The following is a 16,583-nucleotide window of genomic DNA, read 5'->3' as shown; positions in this document are numbered from 1 at the left end:
TTTGCTGAAATTTCGTCTGGTGTTATCTGTATCTACAACTTATATTTGCTGCATTCTCAAATTTTGTTTTTATGTTGGGAAGTCAATGTAAATATTCTCTAACATTTATAACTCTTTTATCTCCTATCTTCATTTGGGAAGGGGGGGATTATTCTTAGGTATTGCTGAGCACCAGCAAACTCAGTTCAGCCCTAGGGGCGGTTATGGTTGGGGGAGGGAGAAAGAAACAACTGCATCGGGTTCTTGAAGATGAAACTCACAATCCAGCAATTAAGTCTTCAGACACCAGATGACTGCTCAATCAAACAAAAGTGTATTAATGTAAAACGTAGTTGGAATAACACAATGAAAATGTTTGTTCAAAAATTACAGTCCAGTCCAGAACACACAGTCACAAATGCAAATTTGTGACGACCCTTTGGCCTCCCAAATCACAGGACTTCCATGGAAATTGTTGTGGGATTAGTCTCTTCAATTGCACTTTTAATCTTTCTGGGCCCTCAAGACAGTTCTCTGGTTGAGATGGTGGCACAGCAATGGTTGTAATTGTAGTAATCTAAGAGAGTGGGTATGAGATACTTTTCCTGACTGCTCTCTTTCTTCTAGCGCAGTCCTCAGGGTGCACCTTGCCAGTCATTTTTAAGGATATCCACAATGAATATGCATGAGAAAAATTTGTATACCAAGAAGGCAGTGCATGCACATCTCTCTCTTATATATTTATTGTGGCTATCCTGAAAACCCAACTGGCCAGGTGGTCACTGAGGACTGGGTTGAAATTCACTGTTTCAGAGCCCTGAGAGTAAGCCCCAGAATTGTGCACTAAACCCCACTCTCCTAGGTTTCGGTAGTCATCCCCCAGTATACCCAAAATCAACTCTTTCTCTCCGGAGTGGCCTTCAATCAGTGTACAACTCCCAATCCTGGACTGGTCCACAGTCCCAGGCCTCCCTATTTTTCCGTGCATGTATTAAAAAAAAAGCGCACATATGTATACTTCTGATTTGCATCCAGACCTGTCTTCCATTGTTCCCACCCTGCAACTTCTTCTTCATATAAGCTCACATGTGCCCAGTGTGAGCTTGTATGAAGAAGTTGCAGGGTGGGAACAATGGAAGACCAGGTCTGGATGTAGATGAGAAGTATACATATCCCCCCCTCCCCCAAGTGCTGCTGTCAGCCGTTGTTGCAACCTGACCTCTAAATCTCACATTTCCAACAAGTGCTGCCATGCTTCCAGGACCCGCTAAGCACCCTAAAATTCTCAGTCATGCCACACCCTTCAGTCACTTCCAGCACAACCCAACCCCCCCCCCCCCCCCCCCCCACCTGGGAACCCGGGATATTCTTTTGACCATAGGTTGCACCTACAGTTCCCCTGACAATGCACACTTACAATCACCCAGGCTGGCTCAAGGGACAGTGTCACTCTGAGCCAACTTTGCATATATTTATTTATTTGTAGCATTTGTATCCCACATTTTCCCACCAATTTGCAGGCTCAATGTGGCTTACATTTGCCGTAATGGCGGATGCCATTTCTGGGTAACAGAATTACAAATAATATTGCGTTAAGGTGCATACATACATGGTATCAGACATGTAGCATAACATGAGTGGAACGGATCATGGTGTATCTATACATCATGTGCATACATATATGGTAAAGAGGAATACTTTATGTTATTGCGTGAAGTTTTCTAAGAAACAACTTGGATTGTAATGTACATTAGGTCTTCGACTATAAAGAGTCCTTATTCAGCATATGGTTTAAAGTGGTATCGCTTGATTATTAATTTCAGAGAGTTTAATCAGTCATGAGATAAGAATTCGGTTTTGTATAGATCGTGTATAGTATTGTTTTTAGTACTTAAGATGAATGCTTATGGTATGCCTGCTTGAAAAGATCTGCTTTCAGTAACCTTCGGAAGATGGTTAGGTCTTGCGTTGTTTTTATGGCCTTCGGTAGTGCGTTCCATAGCTGCGTGCAGATGTATGAGAAACTGGTCGCGTATGTTGATTTATATTTTAGCCCTTTGCAGTTAGGATAATAAAGATTGAGGAATGTGCGTGATGATTTTTTTGCATTCCTAATTGGCAAGTCTATAAGGTCTGACATGTATGTCAGAGCTTCTCCGTGAATGATTTTGTGGACCAGGGTGCAAACTTTGAATGCAATACGTTCTTTTAGTGGGAGCCAGTGTAGCTTTTCTCTTAGGGGTTTTGCACTTTCGTATTTCGCTTTCCCAAATATGAGTCTGGCTGCTGTGTTTTGAGTGGTTTGAAGCTCCTTGACGATTTGTTCTTTGCATCCGGCATAAATGGCATTGCAGTAGCGTAGATGACTGAGTACCATTGATTGCATTAGGCTGCAGAATACTTCCCTTGGGAAGAAAGTTTTGATTCTTTTAAGTTTCCACATTGAGTGGAACATTTTCTTTGCTGTATTTTTCGCATGATCTTTGAATGTGAGATTTCGGTCAGTTGTCACTCTGTGATAAACACAGTGTCTGCCCTTACATGAGGGGGCCGCCAGAGGGCGCTCTCCCACTGAAAACCGGGAAAATGCCCATTCTGGTCACTAGAGGGAGCTCCAGGGATCTAGCTGAGTATTGATTTGCATGGGCCAGTAGAGGGAGCTCCAGAGAGATAGCTGGGGGAGTGAGAAGAGACTTCTAGGCCCAGATCTTTCTGGAACCAGAGGGGCGAGGTCTTAAGAGGTGGGGAGGTTTATTGGACACCTCATAAATAGCTTCCTCTCAGTAGAAAAGGGAGGTTTTGCCCGAAGGAGAAGAGATGAGAACCAGGTCACCCTGAGTGAAAGAGGAGGCCCAAACATAGAGGCTTACAAAATGGCACCCCAGATGGGACCTTGTTGAAATAACCACTTGAAGACAAGGACATCAGAGAATCCCTGCTACCCTTGGCAGTTGAATACCACTGTCTGAAAGCTGAAGCCAAGGGAAGAGCAGAGGGTTGGTTGGGCCCAGGTGATAATTGTATCCCCAGGGAAGTGTGCAGAAAAGCCAACTGACTACAGGCTGGTTCTGGGGGACCAGAGAACTCAAAGTGAAGCCGAGTGGAAAAGGCGTCAGTCTCCAGAGGAGGTCTCCTGTGTGGGGATAGTGGGAGCAGTCAAGTTCCGGAGGCGAGTCGGAGGAGTTCCAGAGTCCAGAGACCAGACGAGTAGCCAGAGTGTGGAGGTGGTGTCCAGGAGGTTCCTGAAGCCCATCAAGGGGGCCAACGCTGACAAAGGCGCATTACTCGCCTACCCCAGGGTACCTAGGGGGGAGGCGAGGGAGGATCCAGTAAGCTGAGAAGAGCAGTTCTTGGAAAAGATAGAAAGGCTTGTTCTTGTGGAGATTCTGGTACGAGTTTAAGAAGTAGAGCAAGTGTAGGACCAGGGAAACAGACAGTCCGCACTTGGATTCTTCTCTTGTATTGCAGGCTGCATTCCAACAGACGGTCAAGGAGGACGTCGGAGCCATGGGAAGGCGGAGACGGTTCAGACTGGAGAGAGAAGTCCGGAAGCCAGAGGAGCCGGAGCCCAAGTCGCCAGCAGAAGGAAGGGACATGGCAGAGTTGGACACCATGATCCAGGTTCTGGGACTTGGAGGGGGACTGTGTTCAGAGACTGTTGGGACATTGTTTAAGCCTGAAGGGGTGTCTGGGGAAGACAGGACCCCGAGGAGAAGAGAAGTGATTGAACCAGAGTGTGACCAATGTGGGGAAATGGGCCATGTTGGGAAGTGGTATCTGGCAGTATGCAGTTCAGAGGATGATCTGGGAGACTGGGAGGAGATAGGGAATCCTACAGTCAGTTGGTTGGGGTTAAGTGACATGGCAGGCAAGAGGAAGCCCAAAGGCCTTTGGAGCCGGGAGGTAACCCATTCCTCAGGGGCAGACTGCATGGGTAGGCCGGGAACCCAAGGGGAAAGAAGTGTCTGCAGGGAAGAGGGTCGGGAGGAACCCGCTGCAGGGAAAGCACCCAATGTCCCAGGGAGGGGGGAGGCCACAAACCTGAAAAGTGCCAAGAGGGAGGAGGGGTGCCTGGACAAGGAAGGAAAGCCCCAGTTGCAGGATAGTGAAGGTCCTGGTAAGAAGGGTGAACCCTCTAGGAAAGGGAAAGGATGTGTAGGCCCAGGTGAGAACTTCCCAGGTGACAGGATAAAGAGTAGTCCTGATTGTGTAGGGGAAGACAATGTACACTGTGAGCAGGGGGGTGAGACAGCTGAAGATAAAGTAGGCTGCCCATGCTACAGTGAGGACCGGGCAGTATTTCCATGGGGTGGGGAACTAGGGAGCGTTGCCCCAAGGGAGCAACACTGGGAGGCCCAGGAAAAGAATGAGAACCCGCTGTTAAAATCCCTTACAGAGAGTGTCTGGCAGTTAGAAGGGGAATTACAGGCCCTAGGTAAACCGGGGGAAGTCTATAGGCACCCGGAGCAATGTCTGAGGGAGGTCCTGGAACTAAACAAAGGACTGATGTTAACTTTAGTGGGCCATATACAGCAGCAGCAGGAGGCGTCCCAGAAGGTGATGGAGAATAGTCTGAGGGAGAATGAACAGAAATGGGTCCTGTTCGAGTCAGCTTGTAAGGAAGAGATGGCGGCTTCAGGGCAGGCCTTAGAGGCCAAACTGGCAGAGTCCCTTAGGCAGAAGGAAGGCTGTGAGGCACTGCTAGCCATGGTTAGGGCTGAGCTGCGCACAGAAGTTAAGCTAAGGGAGGAAAGGGAAGCCGAAAGAGACCCAAGCCTTGAAGGAGACCCAATTAGCTAAGCTGCAGTCCACACATGAGCAGGAGATAAGGGACCTCACAGACAAGTTGCAACTGGACCAGGAGCAGAGGGTATCCCTAAATAAAGTTGAGTTCCAGAATGCTCGCCAGGAGTGGCATAAAGAGCAGGAGGCCCTGAAGGATATTATTAAGGAGATGGGTAAACTACAGCAAACAGCTATAGGAGAGCTGAGGGGGAGTTTAACCCAGGTAAAGGAGGGGCTGAGAGAATTAAGGGCCAGCAAGGAAGTCAGCTGAGGGAAGTACAGCAGGGGTATGATAGGGCTGTGGCCGAGTTAACTGTGGCCTTGCAGCAGACCCAAGCTGAGTGGGCTGTAGAGAGACAGCAAGCCACAGAGACCACAGAAAGGGCAGAAAGATGCAGGGAGGCCATGGAAGAGAAGTGCAGAGTGCTGACCCTAGCAGTTGATGTGCTCTTCCAGGATGGGCAAGGGAAGTTAAGAGAGCTTCAGGAAGCTCACTCCTGCATTGTAGCCCTACAGGAAAAGCTCAAGGGGAAGGAGCGACCAGCGGGGGTCAGTAAACTCCTGCTCAGGAGTAAGGGTCAGGATAGGGAGAGTCAAAAGGACTCTGTTAAAACCACAGGGAAAGGTGGTGTAAAGATCAAGGAGTGTGAGAAACCCCAGAAGGGCAAGCAGAAAAGGGAAGAGGCTGCCCAGGGGAGGGAAAGGCTCAGGCCCCAGAAGAAAGGGTTGATCCTAGGGCCCAGATACCGCACAGTAGAGTCGGGGGAGGAAAGAGCTCCTAGGCAGGAGACCCCGGCTCAGGAAGGGTGCCAGGGGGAGGCTAGATCACCCAGAGGCTGGGGGAAGTCTTTTGCTAAAAGTGGTTATCCTAGTCCAAAAGGGAGGAATAGGAAGCACTTAAAAGTCTCAGGGAAAAGGAGACTTAGAACACACAGGGTGCAGCCTCCTCTCTTTCCCCACAGGCAACTACAAAAGATTGAGAGTTGAATAGGGTGAAAGCAATCTTCCCATATATAAAGTGGCGCATATTTGCAGACTCACATATTGAGCTCATGAATCCACCTAAGCAGTGCTGCCATTTTATAGAGATGTAGGTCTGGCAGATTGAGTCCCCCTTTAAACGAAGATCGGATCAACTTGACATAACCAATCCGTGCCCTACAACCTGCCCATATAAAAGATCCTATAGTCCCTTTATATAGCTCCTCCTCCCTTCTAGTGATCCATAGAGGCAACATCTGCAATGTGAACAGTAGTTTAGGAAGCATGACCATTTTGACCAGTGCCACCCTACCTAGCAGAGAGAGTGGCAGATCCCGCCAGCGACGGCATAGAGATTTAATGGTATCCAATTTGTCCCAGATATTCTTATGATACACCACCTCCAAATCCCTATGAAGGTAAACCCCTAGATATTTTAAAGTGCCCGAAGACCATGCAAGAGGGAAGGTAGACAGCCGCTGACACCCACACGGAAAAGAGACGGGCAAGGCCTCAGATTTTTCAAAATTAATTTTTAGCCCCCCAAAATTTCCAAATTGCAGAATAAGTGACACAAATTTAGGGACAAAGTCAGTAGCCTGATCTAGATATATAAGCATATTGTCAGCAAACAGACTGATTCTACATACCTGAGATCCAGCCCGGAAGCCCATGATCTCAGCAGAGTGTCTGATTTTTGTAGCAAGGGGTTCCAACGATAGTACAAAAAACATGGGGATAATGGGCAGCCTTGCCGTGTGCCCTGTTACAAACATCTAATACTGGTATAAATGAGCAGAATGCCAAAAAAAGTCAATTATATTTATTAAACTCCTAAATCCTTCAACACTAACTCCACCTTTTACAAAGCCATGCGGTAATGACACTTTGAACGGGCTGTGTCAGCATTACCATACCGGCAGCCACTAATGTAGCTTAGTAAAAGTGTGTGTGTGTGTGTGTGGGCGGGGGGGGGGGGGGGGGGGGGGGTAAGAGATTCATGTAACATTCTCTTGAAGTACAGGTTTATCTTTAAGGAAATTTTACAAATGCACGGGATCCACAAATACAACTACTTTTCCCCATATGTGATTAAACGCTTACAAGGAAATCTGAGAAAAAGAGGCACCCACAGTGTTACTCATATGTATTATTTTATATTGTTTGCTATTTAATTGTGTAATTTTTGTTTGCTCATTATTTTATAGCTCCTGACACCTGTGTCGGGCTTTTTATTTGATTGAGATTCTGCAATAAAGACTACTTTGGACTGCTTACTGATCTGCTTTGTTTAATTCCACATTGGAGTTTGCAAGTAGTTTGCCTTGTTGCTTCTTGGGACCAATCCAGCATCTATCCCTCATTCTGAAACTCCTCGCCCCTGCGTCCCACTTTCCAACTAGAGAGCTGCACAGGGACAGAAATTTCATCCATCCGCATTGGAATCTAATCCATCCTTCCTGTCCCCACAAGTAATCTTCTCCATCCCCACTTGCAGTGGCGTAGGAAGGGGGGGGGGGGGGGCGGGAGGGGCGGTCCGCCCCGGGTGCACGCGCTCGAGGGGTGCCGGCCCCGCTGGTTCCCTGCTCTCTCTGCCCCGGAACAGGTTACTTCATGTTCCGGGGCAGAGAGAGCAGGGAACCAGCGGGGCCGACGCAGCTCCGAGTGACATGCACTCGGGGCGGATCGGCCCTCCCGCAGGTAACAATGCGCTCCCGGGGGGGTTGCGCTCCGGGTTGGGGTGCGCCGTGCTGCACCCGGGGGGGGGGGGGGTGCGCAGCGGCGACCCGCCCCGGGTGTCATTAGCCCTCACTATGGCACTGCCCACCTGTATCCATAACCTTCAGAAGTAGTTATTTCATTTCTTCTAATTATGTAACTGAAATACATTAGATGCTCTGGCAGAGACCCATTTACGAAGTATGTATTCTTCCCAATTAATATTTCCAAATAAGCAAAGGCACTTTAGTAATTTGGAAATATTAATTAGGAAGAATAAATATTTCATAAATCGGTCTCTGCTAGATCTCTAATGTATTTTATACATGTAAGAGCTCACTCTAATTCTCCCTGAAGAATAATGTTGCATTACTTTGAATCACATATTTAATTTGTGTTCACTCTAATTGACACACTTTTCACTACATCAAAATATAAAAATATGCATGCAAAGCAGATAATTTATAAAAAGGAGAACACACCTGTACCAGAATAACCGACAAAGAAAACGAAATACTTAATCCTACATCCTTCATGAAGGAAGTCCTTCCTTCATTATTCAATACCCCCTTGTGAAATGGCAAGTGTATTTATAATATACCACTGCATTCCACAAAACAAAAGGAGCAAGTTCCCACATGCTATATTTTTATTTTGACCTAGGCACAGGAAAAAAGATGTTAAATGCTCCCAGGTTTCAAATTTAATTAATGTTTTATTAAAATTGTACTTATAAATAGTAAATCTTATTGTTAAGCACCTGATTCTCATAAATGTGATGTCTGTTTTGGTGGCCCTTACTAGGTGAAAATATCTCTGCACAAATACAGGGAGTCCCTATAAACAGCTCCTCCAAAAGACACAATGATTTTACAATTAAGAACTAATTACTAATCTAACCGATGAAACCAATACTTCCTTTGTGAACATCGGTATGCTGCACAAGCCCGCATGTTTGAAAATATAAATGAAATCAAATAAAAATGCTACCAACAATAAAGAACAACTATGTGGATAAAGCAGCTTTGCTAGCTTTGATTTGCCTGAATGAGGATGACGGCTGATAGGAGGAGAGGGAAAGGGAGATAAACCTAATTGGCTTCAGTATTTTGACATCATGCCTATCCTGTTCTCCATCTAACCCCTTTACCTTGACAGGATTCCACGGCGTTCCTTTTTCGGCGCCCCGCCCTTCTCTGACGCAACTTCCTGTTTCAGGCAAAAAGCCGGCCTGGCGGGTACGCTAACTCTAAAGGTGAGAACCCGGTGTTGCCAGATGGGCGTTTTTTAAATCTGGCAACTCTGGTGAGAAGTTGTGCATAGCAGACGGAGCACCTGAGAACGAAAGCTGCGGGATTGTTTGTATGAGTTCGATGGAGCGGTGCCGGCTCGCAGACAGGGACGAATGCCAGACTGAGTAGAGCGGAAGAGAGAGGGAGAGACGGCAGACCATGGGGAGGGGAAATAGGTCCCCCGGTCACCGACGTGTGAGGGTAACCGAATGCGTTTGTAACTTGGGGTATATTTTCAAGGCACTTAGACCTACAAAGTTCCATAGGTTACTGTGTAATTTTGTAAGTCTGAGTGCTTTGAAAATATGTCTCCACGTATTTTTGTGATAATTGTGTTGCCAGTTAGGTATCCTGCTTGTGTTCTTAGATTGATTAATTTAAAATCGTCTGTAGTCCCACTGTTAATTGACACAAGATTATCTCAGCCATCTGTTAAAAGACAAAAGAAATGTCACTCTTTCGGATACAATCAATACAAACATATTTGATGCAAATAAAGAGCACTTCTTTCAAGTAAGATAGCATTGCATATAAAGGGCTGGGGCAACAGGCACAGTGCGGAAATGGAGATACTTTTTCCTCACTGTGTCTGTTGTTGCTGTTGATCTTCCTATGTTGGTTGCATATACAGGGTTGGTGCAAGAATTCTGGGAGCTGTAGGCCTTATGCTCACCCTTAATAAACTTTCAGGCCTTTAGCCCTTGCACCCTTACCCTCTTCTCCAAAGAGTTTGATAAATTGAACAACCATGATGGTTCTAGAACAATCCTATAAAAATCTACTTAATCTTAGAGATAATCAGTGGCTTTCCCCAGGTTTACATAAGTATTGCCACACTGGGACAGACCAAATGTCCATCAAGCCCAGCATCCTGTTTTCAACAGTGGCCAATCCAGGTCACAAATACCTGGCAAGATCCCAAAAAAGTCCAAAACATTTTATACTGCTTATCCCAGAAATGGTGGATTTTCCCCAAGTCCATTTAATAACGGTCTATGGACTTTTCCTTTAGGAAGCCATCCAAACCTTTTCAAAACTCCACTAAGCTAACCGCTTTAACCACATTCTCTGGCAACGAATTCCAGAGTTTAAGTACACGTTAAGCGAAGAAACATTTTCTCCAATTCACATTAAATTTACTACTTTGTAGCTTCATCGCGTGCCCCCTAGTTCTAGTATTTTTTGAAAGAGTATAAACGATTCACATCTATCCATTCCACTACACTTATTATTTTATAGACCTCTATCATATCTCCCCTCAGCTGTCTTTACTCCATTCTGAAGAGCCCTAGCTGCTTGTCTTTCCTCATAGGAAAGTTGTCCCATTCCCTTTATCATTTTCGTCGCCCTTCTCTGTACCTTTTCTAGTTCCACTATACCTTTTTTGAGGTGCGGTGACCAGAATTGAACATAATACTCCGCACTATGGACCGATACAAAGGCATTATAACGTCTCCACTTTTGTTTTCCATTCCTTTCCTAATAATACCTGACATTCTACTTGCTTTCTTAGCGCCGGCGCCACCCACTGAGCAGAGGGTTTCAACGTATCATCAACGACGCCGCCGAGATCCCCTTCTTGGTCGGTGACTCCTAACGTGGAACCTTTTATTACGTAGCTATAGTTCGGGTTTGCATCACTTTTTACTTGCTCACATTAAACGCCATCTGCCATTTAGACGCCCAGTGAGGTCCTCTTGTAATTTTTCACAATCCTCTTGTGATTTAACAACTTTGAATAACTTTGGTTCATCAGCAAATTTAATTACCTCACTAGTTAATCCCAACTCTAGATCATTTATAAATATGTTAAAAAGCAGCGGTCCCAGCACAGACCCCTGGGTAACCCACACTATCCTCTCTTCTCCATTGAGAATACTGACCATTTAACCCTACTCTCTGTTTTTTATCTTTTAACCAGTTTTTAATCCACAATAGGACACTACCTCCTATCCCACGACTCCAATTTCCTCTGGAGTCTTTCATGAGGTACTTTGTCAAACGCCTTCTGAAAATCCAGATGCATAATATCAAGTGGCTCGCCTTTATCCACATGTTTGTTCACCCCTTCAAAGAAATGTAGTAGATTGGTGAGGCAAGATTTCCCTTCACTAAATCCATGCTGGCTTTGTCTCATTAATCCATGCTTTTGAATATTCTCTGTAAGTTTGTTCTTTATAATAGTCTCTACCATTTTGCCAGGCACTGATGTCAGGCTCACCGGTCTATAATTTCCCGGATCCCCTCTGGAACCTTTTTTTAAATATTGGCGTTACATGGGCGTCCCTTCAATCTTCCAGTACCGCACTCGATTTTAAAGATAAATTACATATTACTAACAATAGTTCCGCCAGTTCTTTTTTCAATTCTATCAGTACTCTGAGATGTCAGGAGATCTGCTACTCTTCAATCTGTCAAATTGCCCCATTACATCCTCTAGGTTTATCAGCATTGAATACCATTTCTGTCACCGGTATCTCTCCCAAGTCTTCCTTGATGAAGACCGAAGCAAAGAATTCATTTAATCTCTCTGCTATGGCTTTGTCTTCCCTGATCGCCCCTTTTACCCCTTTGTGTTTTTGCCTCCAACTTAATCTTTTTTTTCAAAGTCCCTCTTTGACTTCCTGTCAGCACTTTGCATTTGACTTGACATTCCTTATGCTCTTATTATTGTCGGTTCCTTCTTCAATTTTTTGAAGGATTTTCTTTTAGCTCTAATAGCTTCCTTCTCACTTTTTTACCATGCCGGCTTTCGTTTGGCCTTCCTCCCTTCTTTTTTAATACTACTACTACTACTTAACATTTCTAAAGCGCTACTAGGGTTACGCAGCGCTGTACAATTTAACATAGAAGGACAGTCCCTGCTCAAAGAGCTTACAATCTAAAGGACACGTGAGCAGTCAGTCTGATAGGGGCAGTCTGGATTTCCTGAAAGAGTTAGATGCCGAACGCAGCATTGAAGAGGTGGGCTTTAAGCAAAGACTTGAAGATGGGCAGGGAGGGGGCTTGGCGTAAGGGCTCGGGAAGGTTGTTCCAAGCATAGGGTGAGGCGAGGCAGAATGAGCGGAGTCTGGAGTTGGTGGTGGTGGAGAAGGGTAATGAGAGGAGGGATTTGTCCTGTGAACGGAGGTTTCGGGCGGGAACGTAAGGGGAGATGAGGGTAGAAAGGTAGTGAGGGGCAGCAGACTGAGTGCATTTGTAGGTAAGAAGGAGAAGCTTGAACTGAATGCGGTATCTGATTGGAAGCCAGTGAAGTGACCTGAGGAGAGGGGTGATATGAGTATATCGGTTCTGGCGGAATATAAGATGTGCAGCAGAGTTCTGAACAGATTGAAGGGGGGATAGGTGGCTAAGTGGGAGGCCGGTGAGGAGTAAGTTGCAGTAGTCAAGGCGAGAGGTAATGAGAGCATGGACGAGAGTTCGGGTGGTGTGTTCAGAGAGGAAAGGCCGAATTTTGCTGATGTTAAAGAGGAAGAAGCGACAGGTCTTGGCTATCTGCTGGATATGCACAGAGAAGGAGAGGGAGGAGTCAAAGATGACTCCGAGGTTGCGGGCAGATGAGACGGGGAGGATGAGGGTGTTATCAACTGAGATAGAAAGTGGAGGAAGAGGAGAAGCGGGTTTTGGTGGAAAGACGATGAGCTCGGTCTTGGACATGTTCAGTTTCAGGTGGCGGTTGGACATCCAGGCAGCAATGTCGGATAAGCAGGCTGATACCTTTGCCTGGGTCTCCGCGGTGATGTCTGGTGTGGAGAGATACAGCTTGGTGTCATCAGCATAGAGATGATACTGGAAACCATGAGATGAGATCAGGGAGCCCAGGGAAGAGGTGTAGATTGAGAAGAGAAGGGGTCCAAGGACAGATCCCTGGGGAACACCAACAGATAGCGGGATGGGGTGGAGGAGGATCCATGAGAGTGGACTCTGAAGGTGCGGTGGGAGAGATAGGAGGAAAACCAGGAGAGGACAGAGCCCTGGAACCCAAATGAGGATAGTGTGGCAAGAAGTAAATCATGATTGACAGTGTCAAAAGCGGCGGATAGATCAAGGAGGATGAGGATGGAGTAGTGGCCTCTGGATTTGGCAAGGAACAGGTCATTACAGACTTTAGAGAGTGCTGTTTCTGTCGAGTGTAGAGGGCGAAAACCGGATTGAAGTGGATCGAGGATAGCATGAGAGGAGAGAAAATCAAGACAGTGGCTGTGAACGGCGCGCGCTCAAGTATTTTGGAGAGGAAGGGTAGGAGGGAGATGGGGCGGTAGTTGGAGGGACAGGTAGGGTCAAGTGATGGTTTTTTGAGGAGAGGTGTGACTACGGCGTGCTTGAAGGTGTCAGGGACAGTTGCAGTGGAGAGAGAGAGGTTGAGGATATGACAGATGGCGGGGGTGACAGTATGAGAGATGATGTTAAGTAGGTTGGTGGGGATGGGATCAGAAGAGCAGGTGGTGGATTTCGAGGAGGAAAGAAGGCGAGCGGTTTCCTCCTCGGTGATGTCGGGAAAGGAGGAGAAGGAGGCCTGGGTTGATTGGTTGAGGGAGAGGGTTGAAGGGTGAAGAGGAGGAGATGGCTTGGTAGTGAACTCAAGGTTGATCTTTTGCACCTTGTCGCGGAAGTAATCGGCCAGTGATTGAGGAGAGAGCGAGGGGGGTGTGTGAGCGGAGGGCACTTTGAGGAGGGAGTTAAGGGTGGCGAAGAGACGGCGGGGGTTGGAGCTGAGAGAATTGGTCAATTGGGTGCAATAATCCTGTTTGGCAAGGAATAGGGAGGAGTAGAAGGAGGATAGCATGAATTTGTAGTGATATATACACGGAATATATTTGGCCTGGGTTTCCAGGATGGTATTTTTGAACAGCATTCATGCCTGATGTAAATTTTTGACCCTCGCAGCCACTCCTCTGTTTTTTTTTTTCACCGTTCTCATTTTATCATAGTGTCCTTTTTGAAAGTTAAACGCTAACGTATTGGATTTTTCTGTTTATACTTACTCCAAAGCTAATATCAAATCTGATCATATTATGATCACTGTTATCAAGCAGCCCCATCACCGTTACCTCCCGCACCAGATCATGTGCTCCACTAAGGACTAGGTCTAGAATTTTTCCTCCTCTTGTCCTCTTCTGTACCAGCTGCTCCATAAAGCAGTCCTTGATTTTGTCAAGGAATTTTACCTCCCTAGCATGCCCCGCTGTTACATTTCCCCAGTCAATATCAGGGTAATTGAAATCACCCATTATTATCGTGTTGCCCAATTTGTTAGCCTCCCTTATTTCCGATAACATTTCTATATCCGTCTGTTCATCCTGGCAGGGGGACAGTAGTATACTCCCATCACCATAACAGTTTATTTACTTTTGTTCCAGGAATTTATGTAAACCATTGTTTACTAGCTACATTAACTGCTTTTACCAGTTAACTTCGGCAATGAGTTCTAGAGCTTTTCTCCTATTTGTTTTAAATGTACATAGTAACTTTATGCAGTGTTCCCTAGTCTTTGAACTGGATTGGCCACTATTGGAAACAGGATGCTTTGAAAATGAGCCCCATAGTAACGTTAGTGCTTTTCTTTTTTTTTTTTTCCCATTGTTTTTCACTAAAACTTCCTGTTCCCAGATGGGCAGGGCATACTATATCAGGTTCCATCCTTTGTTTTTGTATTTATTTTTTAAAGATCAATCCCGTTTATATTTTCACTAGCCTTTGAGCCTGTAAAAACGGGCTATTATAGGAAGGGGGGGGGTTGAAAGGTCCGCCGCCGAGTTCGCTGCTGCCCCTCCCCCTCCGAATTCGCGCCCCACCGAGCTGTCACCACCCACCTTCCACCCGGCCAGGCCCTCGCTCCGCTATTGAAACAGCAAGGGTCCAGGAACGCAGCACTGAGCTCTGCTGAGCTACCGACGTCGGCCTTCCTTCTTCTTCTCTGCCTGTCCCGCCCTCATGTGACGTAACGTCGTCGAGGGCGGGACAGAGGCAGAGAAGAAGAAGGAAGGGCGATGTCGGCAGCTCAGCAGAGCTCAGTGCTGCGTTCCCGGACCCTCGCTGTTTCAATAGTAGAGCGAGGACCTGGCCGGGTAGAAGGTGGGTGGCGGCGGCGACTCGGGTGGGGGGAGCGTTAGACGACGGTGTCCCTCCCTCCGAAATAAGCAGTACAGACCCTCTCTGTTCCGTCCCCGTCATCACATATTGACGCGGGGGCGGGGCAGAGGTCTCTACTGCGCATTTGCGAGTGAGTACGACACTCGCCTTTTATATATATTGATGATTGATGTTAAAACACAGTTTTAAAAGTATATGAGACACTTGTGACATTTTTAATTAACTTAACATTTGAGATTTGTATTTAATTTCAAGTATGGCCTTTGACTGCTGGAGGAATGTAAAACTAACTGCATTCATTGCATGGCAGATTCTTCGTTCTTTAGTGTGAAAAGGTTCTGCCATTTTGATCAACCGAAACTGCGCTTACTAAAGTCTCCAATGACCTATTACTGGCTAAATCCAGAGGTCAATATTCCATCCTCATTCTTCTTGATCTTTCCGCTGCTTTTGACACTGTCGATCACAGCATACTTCTCGATACCCTGTCCTCACTTGGATTCCAGGGCTCTGTCCTTTCCTGGTTCTCTTCCTACCTCTCCCTCCGCACCTTTAGTGTTCACTCTGGTGGATCCTCTTCTACTTCTATCCCTCTGCCTGTCGGCGTACCTCAGGGTTCTGTTCTTGGTCCCCTCCTCTTTTCTATCTACACTTCTTCCCTTGGTTCATTAACCTCATCCCATGGCTTTTCCTACCATCTCTATGCTGATGACTCCCAAATCTACCTTTCTACCCCTGATATCTCACCTTGCATCCAAACCAAAGTTTCAGCGTGCTTGTCTGACATTGCTGCCTGGATGTCTCAACGCCACCTGAAATTAAATATGACCAAAACCGAGCTTCTCATTTTCCCCCCCAAACCCACCTCCCCGCTCCCCCCGTTTTCTATTTCTGTTGATGGCTCTCTCATTCTCCCTGTCTCCTCAGCTCGAAACCTTGGGGTCATCTTTGACTCTTCTCGCTCCTTCTCTGCTCATATCCAGCAGACCGCCAAGACCTGTCGTTTCTTTCTTTACAACATCCGTAAAATCCGCCCCTTTCTTTCCGAGCACTCTACCAAAACCATCATCCACACCCTTGTCACCTCTCGTTTAGACTACTGCAATCTGCTTCTTGCTGGCCTCCCACTTAGTCACCTCTCCCCTCTCCAGTATGTTCAAAACTCTGCTGCCCGTCTCATCTTCCGCCAGGGTCGCTTTACTCATACTACCCCTCTCCTCAAGACCCTTTCACTGGCTCCCTATCCGTTTTCGCATCCTGTTCAAACTTCTTCTACTAACCTATAAATTGTATTCACTCTGCTGCTCCCCAGTATCTCTCCACACTCGTCCTTCCCTACACCCCTTCCCGTGCACTCCGCTCCATGGATAAATCCTTCTTATCTGTTCCCTTCTCCGCTACTGCCAACTCCAGACTTCGCGCCTTCTGTCTCGCTGCACCCTACGCCTGGAATAAACTTCCTGAGCCCCTACGTCTTGCCCCATCCTTGGCCACCTTTAAATCTAGACTGAAAGCCCACCTCTTTAACATTGCTTTTGACTCGTAACCACTTGCCTCCACCTACCCTCCTCTCTTCCTTCCCGTTCACATTAATTGATTTGATTTGCTTACTTTATTTATTTTTTGTCTATTAGATTGTAAGCTCTTTGAGCAGGGACTGTCTTTTTTCTATGTTTGTGCAGCGCTGCGTATGCCTTGTAGCGCTATAGAAATGCTAAATAGTAGTAGTAGTAG

The sequence above is a fragment of the Microcaecilia unicolor genome, chromosome 1, assembly GCF_901765095.1.
Source record: "Microcaecilia unicolor chromosome 1, aMicUni1.1, whole genome shotgun sequence".
Taxonomy (NCBI): Eukaryota; Metazoa; Chordata; class Amphibia; order Gymnophiona; family Siphonopidae; genus Microcaecilia; species Microcaecilia unicolor.
The sequence above is the reverse complement of the archived record's forward strand: the minus strand, read 5'-3'. Positions refer to the sequence as shown.